Source organism: Heptranchias perlo, chromosome 30 (assembly GCF_035084215.1).
Source record: "Heptranchias perlo isolate sHepPer1 chromosome 30, sHepPer1.hap1, whole genome shotgun sequence".
Taxonomy (NCBI): domain Eukaryota; kingdom Metazoa; phylum Chordata; class Chondrichthyes; order Hexanchiformes; family Hexanchidae; genus Heptranchias; species Heptranchias perlo.
The window spans coordinates 2,106,377-2,113,570 of NC_090354.1; the positions used below are offsets into that span (position 1 = coordinate 2,106,377).

Genomic DNA, 7,194 nt, shown 5'->3' on the forward strand with positions numbered 1-7,194 from the left:
GGGGTGCCTGGAGGTGGACCAATGGCGGGAGTGTGGGGGCAGGGCAGGAGGTCATGTGATGAAACCTCCAGGAATACACCCAACCACAGTTGGCAACCAAAGCCTTTACACATTCCCAAGTTGACTCCTGGCACTGCAGACCCACACTCCCTGTGCCGAGCCATTTAATGGTTTGTGACGCTGCTTGGCTTCAACATTCTGTTTTACTCATTCTCTGGCAGACAGTAAAAGTGTAGGATGAAATCGTGCAGCAAACGGAATGCCGTGGGTTACTTGTAATCATTTGCTGCACAAAGCTTCAACATTTCTGATTCTGTGTCAGTGGTTCATTTTGAATTCCATTGTCAAACAATAGCGCTTTCTTTGTGACCCCACCCCATGCCCGCTCTCTCCACCCCTCCACCCTGTGCCCGCTCTCTCCACCCCTCCACCCTTTGCCCGCTCTCTCCACCCCTCCACCCTGTGCCCGCTCTCCATCCCTCCACCCTGTGCCCGCTCTCTCCACCCTGTGCCCGCTCTCTCCACCCCTCCACCCTGTGCCCGCTCTCCACCCCTCCACCCTGTGCCCGCTCTCTACACCCCTCCCACCCTGTGCCCGCTCTCTCCACCCCTCCACCCTGTGCCCGCTCTCTCCACCCCTCCACCCTGTGCCCGCTCTCTCCACCCTGTGCCCGCTCTCTCCACCCTGTGCCCGCTCTCTCCACCCCCTCCACCCTGTGCCCGCTCTCTCCACCCCTCCCACCCTGTGCCCGCTCTCCATCCCTCCACCCTGTGCCCGCTCTCTCCACCCCTCCACCCTGTGCCCGCTCTCTCCACCCCTCCCACCCTGTGCCCGCTCTCTCCATCCCTCCACCCGCTCTCTCCACCCCTCCACCCTGTGCCCGCTCTCTCCACCCCTCCACCCTGTGCCCGCTCTCTCCATCCCTCCACCCGCTCTCTCCACCCCTCCCACCCTGTGCCCGCTCTCCATCCCTCCACCCTGTGCCCGCTCTCTCCATCCCTCCACACTGTGCCCGCTCTCTCCATCCCTCCACCCTGTGCCCGCTCTCTCCATCCCTCCACCCTGTGCCCGCTCTCCATCCCTCCACCCTGTGCCCGCTCTCCATCCCTCCACCCTGTGCCCGCTCTCTCCATCCCTCCACCCTGTGCCCGCTCTCTCCATCCCTCCACCCTGTGCCCGCTCTCTCCATCCCTCCACCCTGTGCCCGCTCTCTCCATCCCTCCACCCTGTACCCACTCTCTCCATCCCTCCACCCGCTCTCTCCACCCCTCCACCCTGTGCCCGCTCTCCACCCCTCCACCCTGTGCCCGCTCTCCATCCCTCCACCCTGTGCCCACTCTCTCCATCCCTCCACCCTGTGCCCGCTCTCCATCCCTCCACCCTGTGCCCGCTCTCTCCACCCCCCCACCCTGTACCTACTCTCTCCATCCCTCCACCCTGTGCCCGCTCTCTCCACCCCTCCACTCTGTGCCCGCTCTCTCCATCCCTCCACCCTGTGCCCGCTCTCTCCACCCCTCCACCCTGTGCCCGCTCTCCATCCCTCCACCCTGTGCCCGCTCTCTCCACCCCCCCCACCCTGTACCCACTCTCTCCATCCCTCCACCCTGTGCCCGCTCTCTCCACCCCTCCACCCTGTGCCTGCTCTCCATCCCTCCACCCTGTGCCCGCTCTCTCCACCCCCCCCACCCTGTACCCACTCTCTCCATCCCTCCACCCTGTGCCCGCTCTCTCCACCCCCCTCACCCTGTGCCCGCTCTCTCCACCCCCCCCACCCTGTGCCCGCTCTCTCCACCCCCCTCACCCTGTGCCCGCTCTCTCCCCCTTTTGAACTGAGGCCTAGTCCACGCTCGTTCACTCTCTGACGCTGTCTGGCGTTTTGCCAGAGTTTGGCTAATTTAAGGTTTAACAGTCTGCCTGATCTGTGGCCGTTCCCACTCTGCCACCAATTGTGCATTTTGGCTTTTCACACTTGTGATAGATGCTATAATGCAGTCTGGGTGTTATAAATACAGTATAATCCCTCTGATAATCTGTGAATCTCAACGTATAGCACCACCCAGAAACATACACCTACATCAATCCACCTCCATTGTGCTCCGTCCAGGGATCAATTACAGTCATTAAACCCAGCAATGATTCAGCATTAACCGTATACCTGTTCATTCAGTGCTTGTGCCATTCTACGACATGCCCTTCAAACTGAACCCAACCAGCATTAACTGTTTGAACAAGAATGGTTTACAAGTCGACTCAAGTAATGGAACAAAATTAATGTTTTTTTTAAAAGTCCCCGTGCCCAAACACGTTGTTTATTCCAATGCTCTCCTGGCCGGCCTCCCGCCTCCCAACTTGAGTTCATCCAAAACTCTTCTGCCCGTATCCTAACTCGCACCAAGTCCCGTTCACCCATCACCCCCTGTGCTCGCTGACCTACATTGGCTCCCTCGTCCCCTCCCTACCTCTGTAACCTCCTCCAGCCCTACAACCCTCCCAGATCTCTGCGCTCCTCCAATTCTGGCCTCTTGTGCATCCCCGATTTCCATCGCTCCACCATTGGCGGCCGTGCCTTCAGCTGCCTCGGCCCTGAGCTCTGGAATTCCCTCCCTAAATTAGGATTAGGTACTAAATATTCCTGGATACAAGATGTTCAGGAAAGATAGGGAAGGAGAAAAAGGAGGGGGTTGGCAGTATTGATTAAGGAGGATATTGCAGTGCTGGAGAGAGAGGATATCCTGGAGGGGTCAAGAACAGAATCTATTTGATTAGAGTTAAGAAACAGTAGGGGTGCCATTACACTACTGGGTGTATTCTATAGGCCACCAACTAGTGGGAAGGATATAGAGGAGCAAATTTGCAGGGAAATTACAGAGAGGTGCAAGAACTATAGAGTAGTGATAATGGGGGACTTCAACTATCCCAATATAGACTGGGATAGTGTAAAGGGCAGAGAGGGGGAGGAATTTCTGAAGTGTGTTCAGGAGAACTTTCTTGATCAGTCTGTTAATGGCCCAACGAGGAAGGAGGCATTGCTGGATCTGGTTCTGGGGAATGAGGTGGGCCAAGTGGAGCAAGTGTCAGTGGGGGGAACATTTAGGGAACAGTGATCATAATATCATAAGGTTTAGATTAGTTACGCAAAAGGACAAGGAGCAATCTAGAGTAAAAATACTTAATTGGAGGAGAGCCAATTTCAATGGGATGAGAACGGATCTGACCCGGGTAAATTGGAATCAAAGATTGGCAGGCAAAACTGTACTTGAACAATGGGCGGCCTTTAAAGAGGAGATGATTCGGGTACAGTCTGGGTACATTCCCACGAAGGGGAAAAGTAGAGCAACCAAAGCCAGAGCTTCCTGGATGATGAAAGAGACAGAGAGTAAGATGAGGCAGAAAAAGGGGGCGTATGACAGATGTCAGGTTGATAATACAAGTGAGAACCAGGCTGAATATAGAAAGTACAGAGGAGAAGTGAAAAAGGAAATAAGAGGGGCAAAGAGAGAATAACATAAAAGGGAATCCAAAAGTCTTGTATAAGCAGATAAATAGTAAATGGGTAGTAAGAGGAGAGGTGGGGCTGAATAGGAACCAAAAAGATCTGCGCATGGAGGCAGAGGGCATGGCTGAGGTACTAACTAAGTACCAAGGAAGAAGATGCTGCCAAAGTCACAGTAAAAGGGGAGGTCGCTGAGATACTGGATGGGCTAAAAATTGATAAAGAGGAGGTACTAGAAAGGCTGGCTGTACTTAAAGTAGGTAAGTCACCCGGTCCGGATGGGATGCGTCCTAGGTTGCTGAGGGAAGTAAGGGTGGAAATTGCGGAGGTGCTGGCCGTAATCTTCCAAACATCCGTAGATACGGGGGTGGTGCCAGAGGACTGGAGAATTGCAAATGTTACACTCTTGTTCAAAAAAGGGTGTAAGGATAAACCCAGCAACTATAGGCCAGTCAGTTTAACCTCAGTAGCGGGGAAACTTTTAAAACGATAATCCGGGACAGAATTAATAATCACTTGGACAAGTGTGGATTAATAAAGGAAAGCCAGCACAGATTTGTTAAAGGCAAATCGTGTTTAACTAACTTGATTGAGTCTTTTGCTGGGGTAACAGAGAGGATTGAAGAGGGCAATGCAGTTGATGTTGTGTATATGGACTTTCAAAAGGCGTTGGATAAAGTGCCACAAAATAGTCTTGACATCAAAGTTGCAGATGACACAAAACTTGGAAGCGTATGAACAGTGAGGAGGATAGTGATAGACTTCAAGTGGACATAGACAGGCTGGTGGAATGGGCGGACACGTGGCAGATGAAATTTAACGCAGAGAAGTGCAAAGTGATACATTTTAGCAGGAAGAATGAGGAGAGGCAATATAAACTAAATGGTACAATCCTAAAGAGAGTGCAGGAACAGAGAGACTTGGGGGTATATGTGCACAAATCTTTGAAGGTGGCAGGACAGGTTGAGAAAGCGGTTAAAAAAGCATACAGGATCCTGGGCTTTATAAATAGAGGCATAGAGTACAAAAGCAAGGAGTTTATGTTGAACCTTTATAAAACACTGGTCCAGCCACAACTGGAGTATTGTGTCCAATTCTGGGCACCGCAGAAGGATGTGAAGGCCTTAGAGAGGGTGCAGAAAAGATTTACTAGAATGGTTCCAGGGATGAGGGACTTCAGTTACACGGATAGACTGGAGAAGCTGGGATTGTTCTCCTTGGAGCAGAGAAGGTTGAGAGGAGATTTGATAGAAGTGTATAAAATCATGACGGGTTTAGAAAAAATAAATAAAGAGAAACTGTTCCCATTGGTGGAAGGGTCGAGAACCAGAGGACACAGATTTATGGTGATTGGCAAAAGAACCAAAACCAAAGGCAACATGAGGAAAACAATTTTTACGCAGCGAATTGTTATGATCTGGAATGCGCTGCCTGAAAGGGTGGAGCCAGATTCAATCGTGGCTTTCAAGAAGGAATTGGATAAATATATGAAGGGAAAAATTTGCAGGGCTATGGGGAAAGTGGGGGGGCGGGGGGGGGAAGAATGGGACTGACTGGATTGTTCTTACAAAGAGCCGGCACGAGCTCGATGGGCCGAATGGCCTCCTTCTGTGCTATAACCATTCTATGATTGTAAGTCGAGGTTACAGTAGCTTCTACAAGGAACTATATCCAGAACATCCTGCAAAGGTTTCCTGGCACCTGAACCACCCAGATCAGTTACTAGCCGTAAATCAGTATAGAAGCTCAAAGTCCTGCCATAGCCATTCCCACCTTAGTGAAAGGAGAAGTCAGAACTGATCGGGTGACAGATCATCGCGTCCTGGCGACGAGGGAACAGTATTGGGTTTAGACTGCACCCAGCAGGAACATGAGCCTGGTGACTCTCTTCAGTCAGTGGTGTCAGCCATGGCTCGGTGGGAAACACCCACCCTCTGAGTCATGAAGGGTTCAAACCCCACTCCAGAGACTTGAGCCCATAATCTCGGCTGACATTTCAGTGCAGGACTGAGGGAGTGCTGCACTGTCAGAGGTGCCGTCTTTCGGATGAGACATTAAACTGTCTGCCCTCTCAGATGGATGTAAAAGATCCCATGGCACTATCGCGAAGAAGAACAGGGGTGTTCTGACCAATATTTGGGGGGGGGAGGGGGGGGGGTTTGGCTGTGATGCCCTCTACAGTCGAATAGCCTCCTGACACTCAGTCTTCCAGGCTCACTGATGACAAATGAGCGGAGGCTGACCAATAACTGCAACTAAAGTAGCCGAACCAAAGTCAGCACCTTCGGGAGAGGAAAGCAGAGCTAATTGAGGAGGAGGAGAGGAGGAGGGGAAAGAGGTTAATTATAACTACACAGGATCCCAAACTTCTCCGGATCCTGTTTTAAAAACGCGGAACCGGAGACAAAAAAAAAATGAAAAAACAAAACAAGCGGAGCGCCCCGGCCCGAGTAATAAATTGGGACAGAGTGTGACAGAAAGCGGCTGTGTGTTTGCAGGAGGGAGAGAGGCGGTGGGAAGCGACCATTGCACATTATTCACTCACCTGCACGGCCCGGGACTGTCGGGCGCGGAATTCCCGGATCGTGCGGAATATCGGAGGGGAGAAGGAGCCCGAGAGGAGCGAGTCAAAGTGAGACTGTAACAAAAGTTGGCGACTGGATCCGGGGGGGTAGCAGGTCATTAGACGGAGCGAGCGGTAACTCGGGATCCCTGAATATAATGATAATAATTATTATTGTTTCTTATTACAGCGGAGGGAGTGATGCGGGAGGGAGGGAGTGATGAGGGAGGGAGTGATGCGGGAGTGAGGGAGGGCCGGCCGGCCGCTGGTGCAATGCAGCCGCTCTCACTCCCCCCACAGCCCCGCCCCGCCCCCGCCCCGCCCCCCGCGCACTCCCCGCCCCCCGCGCACTGCCCCCTGGGACTTGTAGTTCCCCCTCGCACCGCTCGCCGGTTTGGAGACACTGCGGCTGCGCGGTTCCGGACTACAACTCCCGGCGCGCATCGCGCTCAGAGGCGCAACCACGGTTTGAAAGTGTCTTGTGAAAAAAGAACATAAATTGCAGCAAAGACAGGATCAGGCAGAGGGGTATTAGAGAGAGAGGGAGAGGGAGAGAGAGGGAGAGGGAGAGAGGGAGGGAGGGGGAGGGAGAGAGGGAGGGAGGGGGAGGGAGAGAGGGAGGGAGGGGGAGGGAGAGAGGGAGGGAGGGAGAGGGAGAGGGAGAGAGGGAGAGGGAGAGAGGCGGGGGGGGGGGGGGGTATTGGAGGGAGGGGAGGGGAGGGAGGCTGGGGGTATTGGAGGGAGGGGAGGGGAGGGAGGCTGGGGGTATTGGAGGGGGGGGTATTGGAGGGAGGGAGGGAGGGAGGGAGGGAGGGAGGCTGGGGGGGGGTATTAGAGGGAGGGAGGCTGGGGGGGGTATTAGAGGGAGGGAGGCTGGGGAGTATTAGAGGGAGGCTGGGGGTATTGGAGGGAGGGGAGGGGAGGGGAGGGAGGCTGGGATATTAGAGGGAGGGAGGTGGCTTGCTCAGCAACTTGGTTAAAGGTTCAAACAGAAACAATATTATTTCCATTAATCCAACAATTCAAATTAAGCAAATGAACAACAGAAGAAGCAGTTTGCCCGAAAGCAGGAGGTCTGAGCGCTGGTTATGTGTCGCGAGTATCATAGCAGGTACAGCACAGGAGGAGGCCATTCGG

The 7,194-nt window shown here is 53.6% G+C and overlaps 1 protein-coding gene across 1 annotated transcript in view; it reads right to left on the reverse strand.

Moving 5' to 3' along the window:
- The window catches only part of LOC137300231 (trafficking kinesin-binding protein 1-like), a 78,723-nt gene extending 72,442 nt beyond the window's left edge, over positions 1-6,281 (reverse strand). The window contains exon 1 of the mRNA XM_067969330.1: positions 6,040-6,281. The gene's annotated coding sequence lies outside the window, so the exon portion shown is untranslated. The remainder of the gene's footprint in view (positions 1-6,039) is intronic.
- Between the last annotated feature and the right edge of the window lie 913 nt (positions 6,282-7,194).